This window comes from Notamacropus eugenii, chromosome 1 (genome assembly GCF_028372415.1).
Source record: "Notamacropus eugenii isolate mMacEug1 chromosome 1, mMacEug1.pri_v2, whole genome shotgun sequence".
Taxonomy (NCBI): Eukaryota; Metazoa; Chordata; class Mammalia; order Diprotodontia; family Macropodidae; genus Notamacropus; species Notamacropus eugenii.
This window is the reverse complement of record NC_092872.1, coordinates 493881630-493907968: the sequence shown is the minus strand read 5'-3', so window position 1 is coordinate 493907968 and position 26339 is coordinate 493881630. Positions and strand designations below refer to the sequence as shown.

The following is a 26339-nucleotide window of genomic DNA, read 5'->3' as shown; positions in this document are numbered from 1 at the left end:
GCCTGGGAAACACACCCTTGAGGAGTGTGGGAAAGTCCTGTCACACTGGGCTGGGGCTGCTGCCCAGGCGCAGGGAGGCCCTGCTCACACCTTCTTTCTGAGTCATAACTAGAACTTTCACATCAGCTCACTCACCTGTGTGAGAAGAAGGGGAGGAGGAGGCAGGGCTGGGGTGGTGTGTGGGAGGCAAGGAGAATCGGTCCCAGTCAGGGAGGCTGACAAACAGGCCAATGCTGCAGAAGGGAATGAGGGATGGCAGGGATGGAGGGAGGGAAGAAGGAAGGGGTGAAAAGAGGGAAAGAGGGAGAGATGGTTAGCTGAGGGAAAGGTGGTAACACAGGTTTCGGGGGTGGTCCTTGGCTATTGGTAAGAATGAACTTTTGGAGAACACGGCAGATTTCAAGGGTCAAAGGGAAAATACCGAGAAGCATGAATTCTGCTCAAGTAGCTCCCCCCAAACTATGAGAGAGAGAGAGTGTGTGTGTGTGTGTGTGTGTGTGTGTGTGTGTGTGTGTGTGTGTGTGTGTGTGTGTGTATCTACGTGGCTGAAGGAGGGCTAGGTTCCTTCTGGGATTGGAGAGAATGGAAGTTTGGGAGATGTCTTCTGAGTGTTGAGGGCACCATCAGGGGACACAGCCACCTGTGGTGGGGGTACAGAGCGGCCCTCAGTGGCCCTGGTCTGGCCTTTCATCTAACACTCTACCCCTTCCTTGGCATTTCTGTTTTGCCAATTCATACACATGCCCTGGTCCTCTAGCAGTGGGGACTCAGCAAACGCTGTCTGGTGCGTTGCCATTTATCCATGATGGGGGGACGGGCAGGGGGAAGGGAGGGAGAAGACTGTTCCCAGAGTTTAGCTCCTTGAAAGAGAGGCAGGGGGCGGGCCAGGGGGAGGGGTGGGGGTGGCCCAGCTCTGGGAACTCAGTGGAATTCCCAGCAACGCCCCTGCCTGGGGAGAGTGAGTCTGATCAGAGGAGAAAAGAGGAGGGAGAGGGTAGAGGAAAGGGAGGGAGTGGAGGGGGAGAGGGAGGGAGACAGGGAAGAGAGTCCGCGTGTGATCATGTATATTTGAATGTAGTCCATATGCTCTTTGAAAGACTTCTGAGCCAATCAGGAGACAGCCCTTCCAACACCTCAATGCCTCATTATCTCCTTAATTTCTTAGTCTTTCACCTTAAAGATCCTAGTTCTTCAGGAGTGCCCTTCACTTTATGCCAGCTGTGTGGATCTTTGTGAATCAAATTCTCTTTTGAGAGTTAGTGTGACATTTCAGAAAGAGGACTTGGATTCTGGGGGACCTACGTTCGAATTCTGGCTCTGACGTTTACTAGCTAAGTGATCTTAGGCAAGTCACAATTTCTCAGCCTCTTATCTGTGGAATGGGCACAATAATATTTGTGCAACATACTTCAGAGGTTTGTTGTAGAAAAAGCATTTTGAAAACCTTAAAGTGCTGTATAAATGCTATATATATGATGCATATTATATCATGTATTACATATATATTATATTTATAAATATAACATATTTATTTCCCATTGAAGCCCTTAGTTCTTTCTAGTTGTTATGGATACCTGCCTGTCAAAGGTTCCCTTCTCTTTCTTTAATAGGACTTAATAAACATACAAACACTTAAATGCACTAAAGGAACTTTGCTAATGACCAGATATTGGTCTTCTGTAAGTTGAACTGGTCTGTCCCAGTAAGAGCAGTTGGGTTAGGTTTTCTGAGTCTGGGCACCGTGTCTCTTGTGTCTGTCTCCCCTTCAGCCCACAGCCTATGGCTAGGTACACAAGAGACCTCAATAAGTTTCTACTGATGGGTAATAGAATGTAATAGAAGATGCCTTAGATTCAGAGTCAAAGGGTCTGGGTTCAAATGCCAGCTCTGCCACTTACTACCTGTATGACTGGTTAAAGTCACTATCTCTATGCCTCAGTTTTCTTATCTGCAAAATGGGCTAGGTTACTTCTAAGGCCCAATCCAGCTTTAAATCCCTTAACCATAGCACCACTTTCACAGTCAAAGGCCCTGCCAGCAATTTGGTCAGATAGGGAGCCCACCTGTAGAAAAGGTGGAGTCTCTATATGATTATAGCTTCTGCCTCCAGAAGTCCAGAGGCAAGGATGGAGGAGCCTGTTCACATGTGGCTCCCAGACCTCAGCATATTAAGAGAATGAGGGCAAGGAGGGTAGGAATGGAAAGTGGAGATAACATATTGAAATGGCCATCGAAAAAGCCAAGAAACTATATAAACAATCCACTTGTGAATTAAAAAAAAACTGACTGTGAAACTGTGTACAAATGAGATAAATTTAACAGAAAGCATCATTTGTGTTTTACTAAGTAAAATATAAGACAATAATGAGTACACATAAAATAGCAGCTTGGTCTTTAACCTACTCTTCCCTGGCAGGACACAGCAGAATCCATGTAGATTGTCACAAATACAGCATTCATCCCCCAAAGTCACAAAGAATTCAAGAAGTAATCTGGCTTCAGGTGAGTTGCATCCTTGGTCTAAGTGATAGTCTTATTGAGGTAATACGCGGACCTGCGCTGAATCCTTTTATTAAATGTGGGTATTCCTTTTGGAAATTCCCACATGCTTGTTTTCCTTCCCCACTCTCCCAAACACATCCGTGCTGGAATCCAGAATTAACCAGGCACCCCAGGATGAAAACAAAGCCAAAGCAAAATCACTTGTCCTGCTGGCAGGGAAGAGACAGTAGCAGAGTGATGGGAGGATGGAGATCCGGGACCTGGCTAAAGTGACCTGGAGGAGTGAGCCCAAGGGCATGAGTGTAAGAGCCCCAGGCAAGATTGTTACCACACTTCCTATCTCCCAGCTAATATCTGACGGTGCAGTGTCTCTAAGAAGGCAAGTTGCACTTAGAGAAGGTACAGAGCCTTCTGCATCCAGCTTCTGAAATGGGGATAAAAAGCTTTGCGTATTCCAAATGGACATAAAATGCCATGTTATTAGTAAATGAATTAGGATAAGCAATTTAAAATTTTTCCCAGTGGGGTTCTCCCCTATTCATTGAATCCTTCTAAAAGAAGGGGCTGTGGAAGACCATCCAAACAGAAAAACCAAGAACTCAGGCTGAACTGGGGGAAAATCTGTCCTATGTTCTTCATAGATAGTAAATTTACAGAACTCATTCACCTAGGAATTAGGACAGATTAGGAATATAAAAAGGTTCCTGGCTTGTAGATTTAGTCAAGACCCTAGAAAACTAAACCAGAATAGATTAAGAGAAGTTTAGGGGTATTTGAGAATCATGGTAGACTGTGAATGATATCTGAGAGGACTACTCTATGGTCCTGAACACCCTGTGGAAGGCAGTTTCCAGCCTGCATGTCTCCAAAACATTAGATCTTCTGTTGACACAGTAGAAACAATGAAGGAAACAGTTCTAGGCAACTGTTTCCATTTCTAATTTGAGACCCTTTCCAACCCACGGACAGGCCCTTGAGCTCACTGACATTTCAGCATCATTCAGATTCAGTCTGGGGAATATTTTGATCTAGTTTTTTTTTTTTTTAAACCATTGTATACTGTATATTGATCTTTCATAGAATTTAGAACTGGAAGGAATGGTTGTTAAGTTGAGTTACTTATTTTATAGATGAGGAAACTGAGGGCTAGAAGGGTTAAGTACCTTGTGTTCAAGGGCACAGGGATAGTAAGTAAAAACAATCTGATGAGAATACAGATCCTCCAACTCCACAGTAAAGGCTGTTACTGTTTTTTGGAGAGTGTTTCATCAGATTAGTACGTTTACCTTTAGTCCATGGTTTGACTTAAGTCAAATTGCCTGCAGCCCCATTTGTCCACAGCCTGAGTGACAGTGAAGGAAGGTTGTTTGTAATTGGCTTGCTGTTACATGGGTGTTTTTAGGGGTGATTGCCCCCCCAACACTTTTCCTCTGCTCTAACATGTCTCCCCACCAGCAATATGAATATGTCTGCTTTATTCAAGAAATGATTGCAGTCCTCACAGGTCAGTGACTACCTGGGCCAGAGACAGCTGTCTGTCTGTCTGTGTCTCTGTTACTCAGCATCCTCAGAGCTATCTGTCAATCTTCTCCACCCCCAAGGACTGATCTGTCTGACTTCATTGGCCCTCTCCCCCCTCCCACCCCTGAATTATTGATTTGTTGGTCTGTCTGCTCTCTCCCCAAAAGACTAAAATGTCAAACAGGTGTTGGAGTTGATCCTGGGTCAAAGGGCTGGGGATGAAAGAAAATGCTTGGACCATTAGGCCCAATGACTGGGGCCAAATGCTCCTCTTAGCACCTTGGGCAGCACCTCTGTCCTGGGCTAGGTGGGAGCCAAAGGAAAGAAGGCAATTAGGAGATGGGTGAGAGGAGATGGAGGGGACGCTGTAGGTGATCTGAACTGAGTTAACAGTAAACGTGTGGGGGCCAAATCAGAAACCCTTGTGTTGAGGGACATTTCCAGTGTCAATATCTTCCACTGTGCGGGGGAGCACTGATCTCCCCTTATAGGAACTTTCTTTACTGAATTAATCTTTCCTTATTCCTACAATGCTCCTTTACTCATGCCCAGCCCTAACACACCCAGAAACCCTGTCTTAGGAAGACGTGGGTCACCTCAGAGATGGAGAAAACTGTCCATCTGTCATTTGCCAAGAAGTGGAAAAATTCTCATTTTGAAAGCCTGTTAACAGTTTACAAAAGTGACTTCTGACTAATTCTGGGTGTTAGATACAGCAAGTACTGAGCCTTGGAGAAGTCAAATGACTTATCTATGTTTACACAGCTAGGTGTCAGGGATAGAATATAAACCCAGATTTTCAGACAAGAGTTTCAGGGTCAGTCACTCCCTAAGAGGGTCAAAGTGTCTTTGCAACTTCTCATTTGAGAAAATCTTCCTTAAAAAAAGGTGAGACTGCATTGGACAGAATAGGGTCTTAAACAGACAGCCCTGATCTGACTATAGTGAATAAATCTGTCTGCTCAGATAGCAACTGGATATCCCTGTCTCATATGATGATTGGCCCCTTACTCCTTAATAAGGCTAATCCCTCTACTTGTTCAAGAGACCCTTTTCTAGCCTGTCCCTTCCAATAGATTGCCCCCTCTGTCATCTCCAGTCTTTCATTTATTTTCAATCTCTGTCTTCTGGCTCATTCGCTACTACCTATAAATATGCTCCTATCTCCCGTCTCCTGAAAAAACTCACTTGATTCTTCCATTCCTGCTAAAAAGTACTTTAAAGCTCTTTCATCCTTCCTAGCTAAACTCCTCAAAAAAACTGTCTCCAAGAGGTGCTTCCACCTTCTCTCCTCTCATTCTCTTCTTAACCCCTTATGATCTGGTTTTGGACATCATTCAACTCAAACTGCTTTCTCTAAAGTTACTAATGATCTCTTAGTTGCCACATCTAATGGTCTTTTCTCACTCCTCATTCTCCCTGACCTTTCTGCAACCATCAGTACTGTAGACCACTCTCTCCTCTTTAGGTTTTCAGGACTCCATATTCTCCTGGTTCTCCTCCTACTTATCTGACAGTTCCTTCTCTGTCTCCTTTCTTGGATCCTGTTCCAGATGATGCCCTTTAACTGTAGGGGTCCCTGAGGGTTCTCTCCTGGGTTCTCTTCTCTTCTCTTCTCTTCTCTTCTCGCTTTATGCTACTTGGTGATCTCATCAGTTACCATGGATTTTATAATTATCTCCATACTGGTGATTCTCAGATCTACTTATCCTGCTTCAAACTCTCTGCTGACCTCCAGTTTCACATCTCCAGCAATCTTTCATCTCAAACTAGATGCCCCATAGATATCTTGTCCAAAAGTCACTATATTTCCTCCCCAACCCCCCACCCCCAACCCATTATGTAGAGGGTAACACTATCCTCCCAGTCTCTCAGGCTCACAACCTAGGAGTTATCCTAGATTCCTCCCATACTCTAGTTGTTGCTAAGGCCTATGGATTTCACCTTTGCAACATCTCTTGAATAAGTCCCTTCTCTCCTCTGACACTGCACCTATTCTGGTGCAAGCCCTCATCACCTCATGCTTGCATTATTGCACTAGCCTGCTAGAGGGTCTGCCTGCCTCAAGTCTCTCTCCATTCCAATCCATCCCCCATTCACCCATCAAAGTGACTTTACTAAAATGTAGGTCCAAGCATGTCAATTCTTCCCCCTCTTCCCAATAAGCTCCAGTGGTTCCATGTCACCTCCAGAATCCAATGCAAAATGCTTTTTGTGGTATTCAGAAGCCCTTCCTCCTACTTTTCTAGTCTTCTTACACAGTACTCCCTGACAGGTACTTTTTAATCCAGTGACACTGGCCCCCTGGCTGTTCCACATATAAGACACTACATCTCTAGCCTCTGGTCCTTTTCTTCAGCTGTTCCCCCCCGCCCCCCTCCCGAATTTTCTCCCTTCTCTGCTCTATTGACTTCTCCACCTTCCTTTAAGTCCCAACTAAAATCTCACCTCCTACAGGAAGCCTTCCCCAAGCCCTCTTAATTCCAGTGCCTTCTCTCTGTTAATTAACTCCCATTGATCCTGTGTATAGCCTCCTTTCTAGGTATCTGTATATATGGGGTCTCCCCTGTCAGATGGTAAGAGCCCTGAAGGCAGGGACTGTCTCTTGCCTCTTTTTGTCTCCTCAGTGCTCAGCACATTGCCCTGCACATAGGAGGTGCTTAATACATGTATATTGATCAACTGAATGATCAACACAACTCAAGCCATTATGAAGTTATCTACTACACACCAGGTACTTTGCTGGGCATTGGGGATATGGGGACAAAAACCAAATAGATTTTGCTCTTCAGGAACTTATATTCTATGATCACTTGTTGACATATGACCTGGATTTGGCCCCTTTACTGTAGTTTGTTTAGATGGGCATTCGATTCCACAGGTACTTATTAAGTGGCTACTATTTATTTGAAAGACATGTGCTTGACACTGGAAATAAAAAAAGAAATATAGTCTCTGACCTCAGAAAATTTATAATCTAATATGGGAATTTGACATATAAGTAAATAAGTCTGGTACAAGGTAGATGTACCAAGGGCAAGGATGGGATTATATAAAATGCCAGAACAAATACCAAGAAACAGAAGCCCTTCTTAGCTGGAGGTGGTGGATGAGAGGTCAGGGAAAGTTTCACGGAAGAGACAGTAAGTACAAGGGACTTTAAAGGACCTTTCTTCCCTACTAGACTGTAAGATCCTTGAGGGCCAGGACTGCTTTTGCTTCTTTTTGTACCCTCAGTGCTTACTGCAGTGCCTGGAACATAAGTAGATGCTTAATAAATGTTTACTGAATAACTGATTGATTAAAGAAGGATTTCAAAAGACAGCGGTCTGGACTGGATGAGATGTACTCTATGCATGAGGAACAGATAGGGAATATTTCCTTTTAAATCATGAAAACATCTTTGTGGTTGATTCTTCCTAGAGGTTTGTCTTTAAGTATAATCTAAAATTGAGATTGGGGGGGTGGAGACAAGATGGCAAAGCAGAAGCAGGGATCTGCCTGAGCTCTCCCCACAAACTCCTCAAAACACCTGTAAAAATGACTAAACAAATTTTAGAGCAGCAGAACCCACAAAATATCAGAGTGAAACAGATTTCCAACCCAAGACAATCTGGAAGGCTAACAGAAAGAGTCTAATGTACCGGGCTCAGGAGTGTAGTACAGCCTATCATGGGCTATGCTGACACATATGGGACTGGAGCAGACCTCAGGGCTCTGCATCACTGGCTGCTATAACAGTTTTCAGACTTTTCAACCTGCAAACACCAAACACAGTTTCAAAGATCAGTGGGAAACTCTCTCACCTGGATGAGAGGAATGTGATCCAGCCCCAGCCCCAGCCCCAGGGTAGGAGCAGCCACTGCTGCTTCTGGAGCTCTCAGTCTACAGACAATGGGAGGAATCAAGTGGCTGAGTGGTGGTCCTGGGGTGAGAAGGAGCACTGGCATGGCAGAGCTGATGGTGGCTCTGGAGAGGGAATCCTAATGGCAGTTCCAGGGCAGAAAGGAGTGCTTGTAGTTGCTCACAGACCAGAGCACAGGCCACCTTGATTGTGCCACCTTGGAGGAACTGAGAACTTACAGGTCCCTAGAGATATCTCAGAGAACAGCTCTACCAAACCTCTGAAGCCTTGGGTAGTATGCCCTCCACTTGACAAAGGACTCAAAAGCCAAGTAACTGGCTGGGGAAATGCCCAAAAAAGGGAAAAAAATAAGACTATACAAGGTTACTTTCTTGGTGAAAAGGTATTTTCTTCCATCCTTTTGGATAAAGATGAACAAAGTATACCATCAGAGGAAGACATCAAGGTTTCTACATCCAAAACCTCCAAAAAAATATGCAATGGTCTCAGTTCATGGAAGAGCTCAAAAAGAATTTTGAAAATCAAGTAAGAGAGGTAGAGGAAAAATTGGGAAGAGAAATGAGAGCAATGCAAGAAAGTCATGAAAAGTGTGGCAACAGTTTGCTAAAGGAGACTCCAAAAAAGCTGAAGAAAATATCACCTTTAAAAATAAACTAACTCAAATGGCAAAGGAGGTCCAAAAAGCCAACGAGGAGAAGAATGCTTTAAAAAGCAGAATTGGCCAAATGAAAAAGGAAGTTCAAAAGCTCACAGAAGAAAATAGTTCTTTCAAAATTAGGATGGAGCAGATGGAAGCTAATAACTTGATGAGAAATCAATAAATTTAAAACAAAACCAAAAGAATGAAAAAATAGAAGGCAATATGAAATATCTCATTGGAAAAACAACTGACCTGGAAAATAGATCCAGGTGAGATAATTTAAAAATTATTAGTCTACCTGAAAACTATGATCAAAAAAAGAGCCTAGACATCATCTTTCAAGAAATTATCAAGGAAAATTGCCCTGATATTCTAGAACGAGAGAGTAAAATAGAAATGGAAAGAATTCACTGATCACTTCCTGAAAGAGATTCCAAAAGGAAAACTCCTAGGAATATTGTAGCCAAATTCCAGAGTTCCCAGGTCAAGAAGAAAATATTACAAGGAGCCAGAAAGAAACAATTCAAGTATTGTGGAAATATAATCAGGATAACACAGGATTTAGCAGCTTCTACACTAAGGGTTTGGAATATGATATTCCAAAAGTCAAAGGAACTAGGATTAAAACCAAGAATCACCTACCCAGAAAAACTGAGCATAATGCTTCAGGGGAAAAAAATGGAATTTCAATGAAATAGAGGACTTCCAAGCATTCTTGTTGAAAAGACCAGAGCTGAATAGAAAATTTGACTTTCAAATACAAGAATCAAGAGAAACATAAAAAGGTAAACAGGAAAGAGAAGCCTTAAGGAACTCATTAAAGTTGAACTGTTTATATTCCTACATGGAAAAATCTTATTTGTAACTCATGAGATCTTTTTCAGTATTAGGCAGTTAGAGGGAATATATATGTAGGTGTATATGGGTACATGTGTGTATATATATATATATTATATATGTGTAGGTATGTATATGTACATGGGTGTATATGTGTATGTATATATATACACAGACAGAGGGCACAGGATGAGGTGAATATGAAGGGATAATACCTAAAAAAAATAAAATTTACTATTGAATGGAATGTACTAGAAGTAAGAGAAAGGAAGAGGTAGAATGTAGCAAATCATCTCACATAAAAGAGGGAAGAAAGAGCTTTTGCAATGGAGGGGAAGAGGGGGGATATGAAAGGAAATAGTTGAGCCTTACTCTCATGGGATTTGGCTTAAGGAGGGAATAACACATGCTCAGTTGGATATGGAAATCTATTTTATCCCACAGGAAGGCAAGGGGGAAGGGGATAGGAGAAGGAAGAAAATAGAAAGGACAGCAAATTGGGGAAAGGGATAATCAGAAGCAAACATTATTGTAGGAAGACAGGTCAAGGGAGAAAATAGAATAAATTCTATTATTCTAGGTTAGGACAGAGGGAAATGTGGTTAGTCTTTTACAATATAACTATTATGGAAGTGCTTTGCATTGTTACACACGTAGGACCTATATTGAATTGCTTGTTTTCTCAATGAGGATGAGTGAGGAGGTAGGAAGGGAGACAACATGGAACTCAAAGCTTTAAAAATAAATGTTAAAAATTGTTTTAGAATGCAACTGAAAATTAAGATATACAGGCAATGGAGTATAGGAATCTATTTTGCCCTACAGGAAAACAGAAGGGAAGGGGGATGGAAGAAGGGTAGATAATAGAACGGAGGACAGAGTAGAGGAAGGGGTAGATGGAGTGCATGATATCTTGGAGTGGGGGGTGGGAAGCGTTGGGGAGAAAATTTTGAACGCAAATTCCTGTGGAAGTGAATGTTGAGAACTGAAAAATAAATAAATTATATATATTTATTTTAAAAAAATTATGGTCCACCTGAAAACCATGATCAGAAAAAGAGCCTACACATCATCTTTCAAGAAATTATCAAGGAAAAGTGCCCTGATATTCCAGAACCAGAGGGCAAAATACAAATGGAAAGAATCCACTGATCACCTCCTGAAAGAGATTCCAAAAGGAAAACTTCTAGGAATATTGTAGCCATATTCCAGAGGTCCCAGGTCAAGAAGAAAATATCACAAGCATCCAGAAACAAACAATTCAAGTGTTGTGGAAACACAATCAGGACAACACAGGATTTAGCAGCTTCTACACTAAGGGGTTGAAGGACTTGGAATATGATATTCTAGAAGTCAAAGGAGCTAGGATTAAAACCAAGAATCACCTACCCAGAAACACTGAACATAATACTTCAGGGAAAAAAATGGAATTTCAATGAAGTAGAGGACTTCCAAGCATTCTTGTTGAAAAGACCAGAGCTAAATAGAAAATTAGACTTTAAAATATAAGAATCTAGAGAAACATGAAAATGTAAACAGGAAAGAGAAGCCCATAAGGGACTCATTAAAGTTGAACTGTTTACATTTCTACATGGAAAGATGATATTTGTAACTCATGAGACCTTTTTTAGTATTAGGGTATGTACATATGTGTATATATGTATATGTGTATTATATGTATGTATATATGTATATCAATACAGACAGAGGGCACAGGGTGAACTGAATATGAAGGGAGGATACTTAAATAATAAAATTAAGTGTCAAGAGGAATGTATTGGGAGAAAGAAAAAGGGAGAGGTAGAATGTGGTAGAGAATTTCACATAAAAGAGGCAAGAAAGAGCTTTTACAATGGAAGGGAAGAAGGAAGAGGTGAGAAGGAATAAGTGAGCTTTACTCTCATTGGATTTGGCTCAAGGAGGAAATAACACACTTTCAATTGGTTATGGAATCTATCTTATCCTGCAGGAAGGCAGGAGGGAAGGGGATAGGAGAGGGAAGATAATAGAAGGGAAGGCAGATTGAGGGAAGGGGTAATCAGAAGCAAATACTATTGTGACGGGAGAGGTGAAGAGAGAGAACAGAATCAATGGAGGGCAGGACAGGGCAGAGGGAAATGTGGTTAGTCTTTTGCAACATGACTGTTATGGAAGTGTTTTGCATGGCTACACATGTATGACCTATATCGAATTGCTTGCTTTCTCAGTGAGGGTAGGTGGGGAGGGAGGAAGGGAGACACCATGGAACTCAAAGCTTTAAAAATAAATGTTAAAAATTGTTTTTGCATGCAACTGGGAAATAAGTTGTACAGGCAATGGAGTATAGAAATCTCTCCTACCCTATAGGAAAATAGAGGGGAGGGGGATGACAAAAGGGGAGGGTAGTAGAAGGGAGGGCAGACTGGAGAAAGGGGTGGTTGGGATGCAAGCTTTCCTGAGATGGGGGGAAGAGAGAGATGGGGAGAAAATTTGGAACTCAAAAGCTTGTGGAAGTGATTGTTGAAAATAGAAAATAAATAAATTATATTAAATTTTTTTTTAAAAAAATAATATTGAGGATGTAGCTGACTATCCTTTTTGGTTGGTCAGGATACTGGAAAGAACTGAAGTGACTTGGGTGCTATTTACCTAAAGCTCCTTGAGCCACAGAACTAAACTCATCTCAGAAAACTCCAGGCTCTTTACATTCCTCTGTCCCTTTCTTTCTAGGCTAATTGAACTTCGATCTTTGCCTTGTATGTAATGTTCCAGTCAAACTGGCCTCCTTGCCATCCCTGTAAACAGCATTCCTGCTTCTGCCTCCATGCCTTTCATAGGCTGTCCTCCAGACCCGGAATGCACTCCCTCCTTTCTTCTGCCCCACAGAATTCCCAGAGTCCTTCAAGGCTCAGCTCAGACTCTACCTCCTATTCAGGGCCTTTCTTCATCCTCCCCACCTTGCCTTCACTCCCAGCCATTAGTGGTTCCTAAATTTATTTTGTATCTACCTTGAATATGCTTTGTATTTGTTCATACGTGCATGTGTTGTTTCTCCTGATAAGCTCCTAGAATGCAGGGACTGTTGAAAAATTTTTTTTTTAAATTATGAACTTGACAAGCATCCACAAACATGGACATTTCCATCTATAAAGAACAGATAAAAAGGACTGTATATGAAACTATGAATCTCTATTATGTACAGTTTGTTTTTAAAAGTATATATTCCATTTCTGTAACTTCATTGGTTTATAGGGTATTCCTGGGGAAAAAACCCTGTCCATCGATGTAGATGACCGGTTCCTTGGCAACATTAGAGAGATGCTTGGGGCACTCAGATTTGCAGGGGATCACAAAGCCATTATGTGTCAGAGGCTGTGCATCTGTCTTCTCACCTCTGAGGCATTGTTATCTACTAGTCAATTAGGTAAGTACCTACTATGTGCCTGCACTGTGCTAAGTACTAGAGATACAAAGAAAGGTAAAAGACAATCCCTTCTCTCCAGGAGGCCACAGTCTAATGGGGAAGACCACATGGAAACAAACCATGTTTTTATGTACAAACAAGCTATATATAGGATAAATTTGGGAAGGCAATAGAATTAAAAAGCATATGGAAAAGGTACCTGCAGGTGAAACTGAGGAGGGAGAGTGTTCTAGCCAGTGGAAATGCCAGGAGTCAGGAGATAGGGCATCTAGTGGCAGAAACAAGGAAGTCAGTGTCACTGGTGTGTGTGTGTGTGTGTGTGTGTGTGTGTGTGTGTGTGTGTGTGTGTGTGTGTGTGTATGTGTGTGTGTGTGTGTGTGTGTGTGTGTGAGGAAGACTAGAAAGGTGGGGGATGGGCCTGGTTATATATGGCTTTGAATAACAGAGTATTTTATATTTGATCCTGGAAAGGTTAGGGAACCATTGGAGTTTATTGAATAGGAGAGGTGACATGGTCAGATGCACTTTAGGAAGATTATTTTGACAGCTGAATAGAGGATGAATTAGAGCAGGCCTTGTAGCAAGCAGATCAACCAGCAGGCCATGGCTACAATCCAGTTGTGAGGTGATAAGCTTGCACAGGGTGGGGGCAATGTCACCAGAGAGAAGGGAGAATACGTGGGAGATGTTAGGCAGATAAAAGACTGGATATGTGGAGTGACTGGGAAAAGGAGTCGACAGTGAGATCTAGGTTGGGAGCTTAGGTGACTGAGAGGATACTTGTACCCTCAACAGTAATAGAGAAGTTAGGAAGAGGGGGGAATTTTTTGCAGAAAGATAGTGAGTTTAGTTTTAGTCATGCTGAGTTTAAAGAAGGAGATTGGAGATGTGAAGCAACTGGAGGTGTGAGACTGAAGATCCACAGAGAGTTATATCTGGATGTAGAAATCTGAGAATCATCAGCATGGAGATATTCATTCAATCCTTGGGAGATGGTTAATATCACCAAGTAAAATAGTACTGAGGCAGAAGAGAAGAGAACCAGGATAGAGGGCCCTGTAGGACACTCACAGATGAAGATCCAGAAAAGGAGACTGAAAAGGTAGGAAGAGAATCAGGAGAGAGCAGTGTTATGAAAACTCAGAAGAGAGTATCAAAGAGAAGAGGATGAGGGACAGTGTCAAAGGCTACAGAGAGGTCAAGAAGGACGAGGACTGAGGAAGGGACATTAGATTTGACAATTAAGAAATCACTAGTAACCTTGGAGAGAGCAGCTGAAACCAGATTGCTGAGAGTTAAGAAGAAAGTGAGAAGAAAGGAGAAGTACTTACTGTAGATGACCTTCTCAAGTAGTTCAGTCACAAAAACAGAGGAAAGATATGGGATGATAGCTAGCGGGGAAGGATGAATCAAGTGAGGATAGATCAAGTGATGGAGGAGATATGGGTATGTTTGGAGGCAGTAGAAAGCAGCCAGTAGACCAGGAGAGATTGAAGGTAAGTGAGAGGGAAGGATGACGAAGGGAAAGATCTGCTTGAGAAGACAGGATGAACAGACTGCCTTTTTTCTTTCCTTTCTTTTCACTTTCCTTCCTTCCTTCCTTCCTTCTCACTCCCGACCCTGTCTCCCTCCATAACTCTGCTCCCAAATATAAAAGCCTTCTCTTGAAACAAATAAGTACAGTCAAGTAAAACAGATTCATACATTGGCCATGTGTGAAAGTGTATGCTTCATTCTGTACCTCTAGGCAATTCTCTTTTTTGCCAAGAGGTGGGGAGCATAATAATCCCAGCTAGCATTTTATACAATGCTTCAAGGTTTGCGAAGCACTTTACATATGCTCTCTCACTTAACTCTCACAAACCCCTGTTAAGGTAGATTATCTGCATTTTACAGAAAAGGACACTGAGACTGAGAAAGGTAAGTGATTTGCCCAGGGTCACATAGCTAGTGCGTGCAAAATTTGAACTCAGCTCTCCATGGTTCTGAGTCCAGGTTCTAGCCATTGTGTCACCTAGGAAGCATGATTCATCCTCAGCCTTCTGATTGTTTGCCGCATTGATAAGAATTCATAAGTCTTTTAAGGTTGTTTTTCTTTAGAGTATTGTAGTAAATACATAGATTATTCTCTTAGATCTCTTCACTTCATTCTGCATCAGTTCATCCTTCTCAGGTTTCTCTGAAATTATCTCGTTCATCATTTCTTACTGTGAAATAGGAGAATAGAGTCTATTTTGTTTCTGTATTTGCATTCTTAGCACCCAGCACGATGCCTGGTACATAGCGCTTCATAGCTCATAGTTAAAGCCTGGGAAAGATCTCAGAGACCATCTACTCTAATCCTCTCTTTTTACAGATAAGAAAACTGAGGTCCATTGAGGCTAAAGTAACTTGTCCAAGATCATACAGATAGTCAGTAAGTGTTTAATAAATGTTAACTGAATGAATGAATGAACCCTGATTCAGAACAGGGCTACAGGAATTCCAAAGGGACATTTAACTCCCAGACAAGGACAAGGGAAAAGAGAAAGAAAAGAAATATTTTCTTTGTTAATTGCTTTCTGAGTTCCCTTTTTGGACTGTTAAGATTCTGAATTTGTATTTTAATCACATCACTTTCCTCTCCAGCTGTCCTCCTTGGGAAAACACCCATCCCCTTGAGTAATGGGGAGCCTTTACATTGAGACACCAGCCTTAAATCTGAACCTAGAGGCAAGAAAAAGAGAAATTCTAGGGACATCATAGGCCCTGGCACCGGAATGAGGAGAGCAGTGATTTCATTCTGATATGGTGATGGAAGGGAAGTAGAGACAAAGAAGGCCCCACCTATCATTATGCCCCCCCAATCTTGACTATTTTGGAGAGTTTCGGGGAAGCCCACAAAGGCACAGAAGACTGTTTTGGCTAAGTCATATATGTTTTTTAAATTCAAGGTGTGGACCAGATCACAGTTCATAGACTCCTAGAGCTGGAAGAAATCTTGGGGGTCCAACCCCTTTATTAGATAAATGAGGAAACTGAGACCCATAAGAAGAATATGATAGGTAGAAGGGGACCTTTATCCAAGTCTTCTGACTCCAATTTGATGTTCTTTCTGACTTATCATCTATCCCTAAGTTCCAGACATAACTGAGATATGCAGGAACTAGACAACTAATATAGTTTTTGCTTACGATGCTTTAGGATTTAAAAAATACTTTCCCACAATAATCCCATGACATGGGTAGTCCAAGAATTGTGATCTCCATTTTACAAATGTGGAAACAAAGTCTCAGAGGGTTACTTTCCTTTTGCTTTCACAGGAAATATTGGAGACAGGTCCCATGAGTCCAAATCCAGGGCTCTTTCCATCACTGCTCATTTTGTCCAATATCCTAATTTTATACATGCAGAGTCTGTGACTCATGGTGGGGAGTGATGTATCCAACGTCACAGAGACTACATAGTCTGTGGCAGAGAAAGGAACAGAACCTGAGTCCCAGTACACTGCACTGCACCTAATCTGGCTCCTTGATAACCTCTGTTTTCACAGTGACCACACCAGCATCCCTTTTGGAGTCCACTACCCAAAGAGTCTCAGGAATCCTGTCTTTCTTCCTCATTTGGCTTCACAGGCCAACAGCACCCAGATGAAGAGGGAAAGGCATTGTTCCTGAGTTACTCAATGATCTTTCAGGATTAAGAGATCGAAGTGCTTGTGAACTGACACAAGTGAGCAAGCATGAGAGTGGACAGCATGCCTTGAAGGTGTACATTCCTCAGAAGTGACTTTAGTGGGTCCTTTGGCACAGTTCTATGTATCCTCTCTTCTTGCCAAGAAGAGTGGTAAACTGTTTTAAGATGAGACTAGCTTCAGCTGAGAATCCCAGGGTACACTGAGAAAACAATGGACTTGGAATCAGAGGACCTGGGTTCCAATCCTGGCTCTGATATTGATTAACTGTGAGATCTCTCCAGCCCTTCATTTCCCCATCTGAAAATGAAGGGATTGGACCAGCTCAGTGGTATTAAACTGAAATATCAATGGATCCCTGCAGGCTGCAGTTTGACTTAGAAAACCACAAATTAACATTATCTATGTTGCACTGTATTTTCATTTGTTTTGTTAACCAGCACAGGTTCGGTCAGTATGAATTGAGGTTGTCAAAGTTGCAGATTTGGTGCAGTGTGGTATATTAGGAGTCAGTAGACTCAGGTTCTATTCTGTTCTCTACCACAGTAGAGTCTCTGTGACTCCCCTACCATGTGCTAGTTTCTGCATGTATAAAATGAGGAGACTGAACAAAATGATTACAATCACAAATGCATTTTAATTTGATGTGGGCAGTACTCTCCTGGCTTGTGGCCATTGGGCTTCAAGTGTGATACTTCTGGACCAGATAATCTGGAAGGGCCCTGCCAGATCTAAATCAATGACCCTATGAAAGACCCAGTTTGTTGGATTTTTGTTGTCTCTGGTTTGAATAACAAAAGAAAAAACTCTTGAAATTTACTATTTTTATTTTAGAGCAATTTGTAAAGACTCCTGGCTTTAGGATAATATTTCGGGGTGGCAGTTGGGGCAGGGGTGAGGGTAGGGGAATTAAAGGAAGCTGAAGCTGAACCTGAAGTGGTTAACCTGGTTGACACACATGGACATGGGAATAGGAGAAATAACTGAGCACACAGATAGAGGAATGAAATATTTTAGGCTGAAAGAGTGAGTCCCTTCCACTGCCTGCCCTAGTGGGTGCCCTGTCTCCTTGTCTATATGAATTCGCACATGTTCAGTACCCCTGAGGCCATAGCAGTTCAGCCATTAGCCTCCATGCTAAAGTAAACACTGATTCCTCAAGTCTTCTTCCCTTCTGGGATGGTACATGTCTTCCACCCCTTCCAATCCTGACCTATTACTGTTTCTCCTGATCATCTCTGTCAACCAGTGTGTGACAGAGCAAGGGCAGCATCTCAGGCTAGCCCCCTGTCAAGGAGTCTCTGGAGTATGTCCTGTTGCTTGTATTCCTTCAGATGGGACACATAGTAGAACAAGTATTGCATTGGAGCTGAAAGACTTAGTTTCCTTTTGGGTCTGACATATCACAAAATCATTAAATAGCCTGGTCAGGTCCCATAACTTTATTGAATTATATTTTCCCCATCTGTAAAATGAGAGAAATAAAGTATCCTATCTCCCTTACAGGACTGATGTAAGGAAAGTGCTTTGTAAGCTGAAAAGTTCCATATAAACACCAGTAAGTGTCATTATTTCTATTTTCCTAAGAGTAGCTTTCCTTCTTGCAACAGTTCCATCCACTTTCCTTTTCAAACTGCAGGGAAGAAGGAAGGGAAGGGATCCTTCCTCAGCAAGCTTCCCCCAGCCTCCCTCTCTTGGGGCTCCCACCCCCTCCTCTGTAGTCGGCTTTCCAGTTCTATAAGGATTGCTGCCCCCAAAACGGCCTCTGCTCACACACAGCATCTTTTCTGAATGCAGCAGAAACCTGGCCCCACCCGAGCCAGCTCCAGCTGCCTGGTGCCCACACAGCCTGCTGACCCAGTTTCTCTTCCTGTCTCACCTACTTACTAGTAGCAGAAGCCACTTTCAAACCACAACAAAATTCTCCTGTGAATCCTTGTTCTACCGCACCATCTCCTCCCATGGCCACAACTCTTCATCCCCCCTCATGCCTTTGGAGTCTGAACAGATGGAGGACTGAACATTTTCCTGAGAATCTCCTCAGATGGTCAGCTTCTCACTTGCCTCTGACAAAATCATCCCAGAATGTTTATGGCCTCTTCCTTCCCACAGGTGGGGGAGAGAACATGGATGTAATAGGGATGGGATAAAGAACAGAGGTTCTAGATAAGCCTGACTCAGTGTATTTTGAAACATCCTGGACACCAGAACAGTAGAAGCTTTCATAAATACGTGCTTAGGGTCAGTCTTTCTGCTTACTGAGGTGACAGACAGATAATCTGACAAAATCTAATGTGTTTTCTAGTACTAATGGTTTAACTTACTTCTAGGAAGACGTGACAATGTATTACCACTCCTAATAATACAGTAGCAGGGACCTCCTAGAGACACATTCACTTGGCTAAAAGAAAGCAGAGTTATGTATTTGAAAAGGCCCTGGATTTGGAATCAGACAATCGGATTTTGTTCTGGCTTTGCCACCTATTGTGTGACCCCAAATTAACATCTGTGAGCCTTAGTTTCCTCATATGTAAAATGAATGGGCTGATTTCTAAGGTCCTGCTCAGTTCTATATATAATGACCCTATGAAGTTGACTTCCCTTTCATAGCGGCCTCATTTTCCTCAATGAGGTGATTGGTCTGTGATGATCTAAAATCCTATCCTACTCTTGGATCCTGTACAGGTAGCACGGTGTCATGGAAAACAATGTGAGGTTTGAAAAAAGAGGACTACCATTGAGAATCTCAGATCTAGAACTGAAAGAGGCCTCAAAGGCCAGCTAGTCTAACCTGATCAATCCTATACATGAGTAAGCTAAGGTTCAAAGGGATTAAGGGACTTATCCGAGGTCACACAGTTATCAGAGGCAGGATCTGAACCCAAGGTTCTCTGATCAACTGCAACCTCTCTGGGCCTCATTGTGTGAAAGGAAGGGGTTAGAGTCATGATGTCTAAGGTCCTTTACAGCTTGAAATCCATGACACGTGTCATTCCCCCTAAACTCCAGGGGCTCCCTAGCACCTCCAAGATCAACTACAAAATTCTTTGGCATTCAAAGCCCTCCTTCCTTACGCTTTTCACTTGTTCTCCCACTCTTTGAGTCAGTGATACTGGCCTCTTGGCTGTTCCATGAACAACTCATTCCATCTCCAAACTGTAGGCATCTTCTCTGGCAGTCCCCCATGTCTGGAATGTTCTCCCTGCTCATCTCTGCCTCTTGGCTTCCTTCCCAGCTAAATCCCATCTTCTTGGAAGCCTTTCCCAATCTCTCTTAAGTCTAGTTCCTTTCCTCTCTTAATTATTTCCTGCCTTGCCTTCGTATAAACTTGTCTGTATGTATTTTTTGCTTGTTGTCTCCTCCATTAGATTATGAGCTCCTTGAGGGCAGAGACTGTTTTTTGCCTCTTTCTGTGTCCTCAGAGCTTAGAACGGTGGCATTTAAATGCTTACTGACTGTGAGGCTGTGAGTGACTAACAGAGGGCCCAACTGGGGAGGACAAGAAGAGAGAATGAAATTTCCATCCATGGCTACCTTCTTGGTTCTAGATTTTTGTCCCAAATGAGTCCAAGGTTCCTGGTGTACTGCTGCACACAGAGCTAAGTACATGTGCATCTGACGTTTCTAAACTGCACTAAAGGCTTGTCTCTAAGCCAGGGTGAAACAGAAGCTTCTTTCACCTCAGGCCTGGCAAGAGCCCAAGGAGCTAAAGCCTGTAGGAAGAGCCTAAACAAACACTATCTTGCTACACTGGCAGGACTGTGGTCCTAGGAACAGGAGCTGGTTAGCAGACCAGCCTTGGTCCCCACAGCAATGGAGTATGGGCCATGAGCGATGCAGGAGGGAGGTCACCTAGACTTTGTGATGGGAAGACTGAATGTAGACATTTAGCCAGCCTGGAAAGAGAGAGATAGGGAGGGAGAGGGAGAGAGAGAGGAGAAGAGAGAGAGAGAGAGAGAGAGAGAGAGAGAGAGAGAGAGAGAGAGAGAGAGAGAGAGAGAGAGAGAAAGAGAGAGAGAGAGAGAAAGAGAGAGAGAGAAAGAAAGAGGGGGGGAAGGGAGGGAGAAGAGGGACATAGAGTGAGAGAGGGCATGGTATGGATGGTATGGCAAGGTATGTATCATGGAAGACAGGCCTGACACTCCTTTTCTTGGTCTTCGAGGCTCTAACAGTTGGGCTTTGACCTCCATGTCCAGTCTTCTCCTCCAGGTAGTCTATGATCTAGTCATACAGTACTGAACGACTCACTGCCCTCAGCCCCTCTCAACGTGCCCTGGGCTCTGCCTTTGTGCTCTTGCTCAGGCTGTTCCCTCTGCCTAGCATGTTCTACTTGCCCTCATTTCTTTTGATCTGCCCTGACTGGTGTGGATCCTCTCTTGGAACTCCCATATCTATATTTTTTAATCTCTTTAAGGCACTTAGCATTGTTATGATATATATAGAATTCTCTGCATTTGTGGTTTTTCTGCTTGCTAGACTATAAGCTCCGTGAAGGGAAGGGTCATTCTTCATCTGAACTTACACAAGCTCATATAAACATCCCAGTCACAACAGCAGAGCTCTCCACTCAGCTAATGCTTAAGAAATTTTTGTTGAATGAATGACTGGCTGGCTGGGATACTGCAGGGGGTGGAGGGATGCTAAAGCCAGACTGTGGCCTCACAGGGTTGCCGAGGACTTCTCTTAGTGCCACAAATAACAGGAAGCAGACAGTGTGGGGCTGTCTGTTTTGGGGTCTAGCTCCTGGTACCTCTGTGACGTGGCTGTGAGAGCCGAGCCTGGGGCCTGAAAGGGAGGGCTTCTTAGTCTAACAATAGCTCTTTTCTGTCCCCGTCAATAGAGATCATGATACATGCTGGGTTGATGGGACTCGGCCCTACAAAAGCCAGTGTCCAAGAGAATCTCCTCCGGCCGGCGGGCATGGCTCCTGCTCCAGCTCTCTGTGTGACCTGGGGTTAGCCCGGACCCTTTTCCCTGTGCCCTGGATCTGGTTCCCACGGAATTCAACCTGCTCCTCTATTTAGCTGGGCTATCCCCTAATCCCCTTTGTCAGGTCTGATTCAAGCTCTGGACAATGTAGTAAGGGGAAATATCCAAAAGGAGAGTTGTGGGTAGGCAGTGGGGAGGGGAGAGAGGTCATCCAGTACCTTTTCTTGGCCCTTGACTGGGGGGACTGGTGGGCTTTACCTCCTGACAACTTCAGGGATAATATGAGTATGGGAGGACACTGAGGTTGCTCTCTAACTAGGATGGGTACAATTTTAAAAGAAAATGGATTATCTCCTTAATTATTTTTTTCACTGGGTCCTGTAGACTGAGTCAGGGTCTCTCCTGCCCTGAAATGAACAAAACGGTGTTTTCTCAAAACCAAAATGACCTAGGTCTCTAAGATGTATGTTAAGGTCTCATAAAACTGTGGCTCCTCCTTTCAAGTTAGGAAATGTGGATGTAGTCAAGAGACTGTATAAGAGAGGCAGAGACAGAGGAAGACAGAGAAAAAGGAGGCAGGAGGGAGAGAGAAGGAGGGAAGGAAGGAGAAAAAGACTGGGGGAAGGAGGGGAAGGGAAGGAGTGGAGAGAGAGGGAGGAAGGGAGGGAAGGAGAGAGAGACAGAGACAGAGAGAGAGAAAAAGACAGAGGGAAGGAAGAGAGAGAGAGAGAGATGGAATGAGACAGGGAAAGAGAAACCAAGAGAAGAAGAAAGTCAGAGAGAAAGTGAGAGACAGTGAAAGGAAAGAGAGAAAAGAGAGAGAAAGCAGAGAAAGGAGAGAAAGAGAGGAGAGAGGGGGGAGAAAGAGAGGGAGAAGAGAAGAGAGGAGAGTGTGAGTGAGTGGACTTGTGTGTGAATATAAACCACGTGACTGGCACAGTTGGTAGTTTGGTTAATTCTTAAGGTGAAACCTGCTCTTTCAGAGAAGTCTTTGGTGGGGCCAGGAAGTGGCTATTTAGTATCGCCTCAACGGGAGCACACGTACAAGGGAACATCAGCCCAGTCAGAAAGCAATTTTCCCTTTTCTGACCAATTCAGTTCAATTGAACGAATATTTGTTTGGCATCTGCAGCATACATGAATTTGCTAGAACAGAAAGATGAAACAAGGCAGAGTCCCTGCCCTTGAGGAGCTTACAATCTTATACTCAATCTGTAAGTATCTCTATACTAGGTGCTAGCAGGGCCCACAGAATGGGGGTCCCTGACCTCAAGGACTGAACTCCCTTGGCAGCCCCTGAGCTCAGAGTTTCGTTCCTAGCAGAGACATCAGGGCCCTCCTCACTCCCCCTTCCCTAGCAAATGAGGTCTGGAGCCCATTGTCAGGACCCTAATGTTGTTTTCTTTGCAAAGCATTCAAAGAAAAAAGGAGAAAGAGACAGAGAACTCCTCCAATGCTAATCTTGTTAGGTTAAACTGTTCTCTAAGCAGATGGAGATAAGGCAAAGGCAGTTTTGTCTTTCCTGGCCAGGGGTTAGGTTTATAGGGCACTGAGGTCAGGCCAGAGAGCCAGCAGCCCTGGGCTTTGTATTCGTAAGTGAGCAGAAAAAAATGATGTCCCACATTTAGAGTTAAACCTATAGAAGTCACTGAATCTTGGAGAAAAAAATAAAACATTAAGTTATTTTGTATTTCTAATCGTTGACTCCCCATCACATCCCCCATGGTTTAGCTTCCTTAGAGAGGATCCAGAGAAAGAGGCACCAAGTTCTTCAAATCAAATTATATGACAACTAAGGAGCTCTTGATACTGCCAGTATTTCTGCCCTATAGATCACCACCTTTCTGCCCCATCATCTGAGAGGCTAAGAAATAGAAGTCTCAAAGACAGATGAAAACTAAAAAATATCCCAGCTTATTTGGAGGTTTTATTTTCTGTGCCCAAAGGGTAGGAAAAACAAAAGAGAATTCCTAGGAAACATCCCTTTTCAACTTGTGGTCCCACTTTGCAGTCTATTTCACAATACTTCTTATCCAAGACAGAGTCCACTCAGGCAAAGGGCAAGGTCAGGCCAGGTCCTGATAATAATCATTGAAAAATTAAAATTTTTCAGTATTAAAATTGAATTTTCAAAGTGATTTAGATATGTTATCTAAATTTCAGTACAATCTGGAGAGACAAGTACTACAGGTATCATTAGCATTCCGATTTTACAGATGGGAAAACTAAGGCTCAGTCAGGGTTAAGTAACTTGCCCAGAATCATACAGAAGTATGTACCTGAGGCAGGATTTAAATCTAGGTCTTCTCAATTTCAAGCACAGAGCTATTTATTTATTATACCATAAGTTTATGCAAAAGCCCAAAGTTTAGGCTGTTTTCCCAGGTCAACACATGCATAGTTCAATTTCTCACACCATTTATACCTTCCTGGTACTGAATACTGAGGCCATAAAATAATGTTAAGTATTCAAAGATTTCAGAGGTCATCAATCCAACTGGCACTTTAAGGAGGCCCTTCTGCAGCACCCCTGGCAAAGGGTCATCCAGTCCCCTGAAGATATGCTGTGACACACAACTCACCACCTCCCAGAGCTGACCATTTTACTTTTGGATCACTTGAATTCCTAAGGAGTTTTCCCTTATGTCAAACCTAAATCTACCTTCTCTTAGGCCCTGGCTGTGTTTTCTCTCTCTGTCCTCTTCTGCTAAGCAGCTCATCCCTCTTTCACAGGATGGTGCTTCAAAGATACCAAAAGAGAGCTTCTGTCCTCCCCAGTGTCCAGCACAAGGTCCTCTGCAGAGGAGGTGTTCAGCTCATGTAGATCAATGAACTGACCAGCAACTCAATCATCCACTGAGCTCCTCATTCCAGCATTTCTCAGGTTTGTTGCTACAATGTTCTGCCTGAGTCTAACAGCAAAAAGACCAGAAATAAAAGAAAGGATTTATCCTGGACATTCTGGTGGGTATTCTTTGCACTAGCCATGGGGTAAGGCCAGTTTTTAATCATCCTCATTTCCACGGGATTTTTTTTTCTTTCCCTACTTTCTTTGTAATAGAACAGAGAAATAGCCAGATTCAAGCTTATACAATAAACTTTAGAAACTATCTAGTCTATTTCCCTTGTACTTGGTTTAAATTTTCTTTTAAACTGTATTTCAATATAACTGGTTTCCTGATATATACATATATATATATATATTATGTATTTAAAAATATTCTGAGGAGTCCACAGGTGATTACGAACTCCTGGTCTAAATTCTGTCTAAGTGCTGCTCTGGCCATCCCTAATCCCATCCCCTGGTCAGTGCTACCTTTGTGAGATGAGCTGGCTGACTTAAGAGCTAACCCTTATGATTGTGCACCTCTAAGTCTTACCCTCTCTCCTATGTCTGTCTTGTTTTTGAAAATATACAGCTTTGTGGAATGTAATTTCACTGGTACCTGTGATTCAGGGAAGTCTGGAAATACAGGGTGTGGGGATCTCATTCCAAGTTTCCTGAAATTTTTGTGCAAGTCTCATGGAGGAAGACTATATGTGGTTGTCATTTGAAGGGAGAAGGGCAGGAGACTGAAAGTTTGAACTTTGAAAGCTGGTCTAATTTGTATCCCTGCTATTCCTTCCCCCAAGCCCCCTACTCACTAATTACTCTGTTAATTATATTTCCAAACTGTCTAGGTAAGTATGTGTTTCTCTCTTGTCCTGTGTACAGTTGCTGCAGGAAGACTGGAGTAGAGGGAAAAGAAGAGAAAAAAAGGTAAAACGAGAAGGAGAGGACAGAGAGCAGAAAGGGAGAGGGGAGGGGAGAAGGATATCAGAGAAGAGAGAAGGGGGGAGGGGAGAAAGGGCGGATATAGACAGCTGGATTCAGAGCTAGCAATGAAGCTAAAGGAAGAAAGATGAGAATGAAAGAAAAGTAGGCAGAGAGGCATCGAGAGGAAGTCCTGGGTCCTTCTAGAGAAGGAAGGGGGGCCAGTTCCCAGATCTGGGGAAGCTAAAGGCTAGGCAGGCCTGCCTGGTTGCTTAAGCAGACTGGGCGGCCCTTGGGGGGGTGAAGTTGGGGGGGTAGTGAGTGTGAGAACTTGCTGATTGCTAAGCAGTGTGGGAAAGTGGGAGGATGGGCAGGCGGGCGGGCGGGCGGGAAGGCAGGCCGGCGGGCTCACTTTAGTCACAGCAAAGGCAGTGGGAAACAAACAGCCTGAGAGAGCAGGAGTGATCTGGAGAGAGCCCGCCCAGCCAGGCTGGGAGGAGGGGCCAAGGCTGGGAATTTCTCAGAGTGTGTGAGTGTGCATTGCGGCACAGACAGTGACAAGCATTTGAAAGGGGAGGGGGGTACTCAGATTAGAGTGATTAAGCTAGATTCAAAAGGAAGCCCTTCATTTGCCCCCCAGTGACTGAAGCATTTCTCTCCTTTGGGATCCCTGGGCTCCACACACTGGGTGGGGGCTGCCTCCAGCCTGTCTACCTGGGATGGGAGTTGGTTGCAACACAGTTTTTTTTCCCTTGAAAGTGAGACACTGCACTGTGCCAAGGGGTGAGCCTGCGGGGAGGGATGACGTGGTACTATCCCCCACCCCTGGGGTGCTAGCCCATCCCTGGCACTGAATCATGGCCAGACAGTGACATCTACCCGAAGATGGCCAGAGGGAAGCAAGGAAAGCAAGCTGGCTGATAGGCCAAGGCTATGCCAGTTTAAATCTCCTCCCTTGAGTGAGGCTGGAGTGCCAAGAGCTGTTTTCTTCCCAGTCCTCCAAGGGAGTAACCACAGACTGCCTTTCCTTTAGGTCTGGTGAAGACCTGCACCATATTGTGGGTGGGGGGGGCAGCACCCTTAGAAATGTGTGAGACAAGTGATAGAGGCTGATCTTTTGGAAGGTGAGGGAAAGATACTGATTTGGACTAAGGTCCTGAGCCAGTGCCTCATGGAGATCTCAGAGTTGGTAGCTTTAGGTGGCCTGCCCTTTTT

At 43.5% G+C, this 26339-nt stretch overlaps 1 protein-coding gene and 1 long non-coding RNA gene across 6 annotated transcripts in view; one reads left to right on the top strand and one right to left on the bottom strand.

Annotated features, from left to right (window-relative positions):
• Positions 1 to 26339, bottom strand: part of EXD3 (exonuclease 3'-5' domain containing 3) — a 429786-nt gene that overhangs the window by 23286 nt on the left and 380161 nt on the right. The window lies entirely within an intron of this gene.
• On the top strand, positions 961 to 24480 carry LOC140519759 (uncharacterized). The gene is made up of 3 exons (XR_011972281.1): positions 961 to 2502; positions 12597 to 12768; positions 24104 to 24480. It is a non-coding gene; the product is annotated as an uncharacterized lncRNA (long non-coding RNA).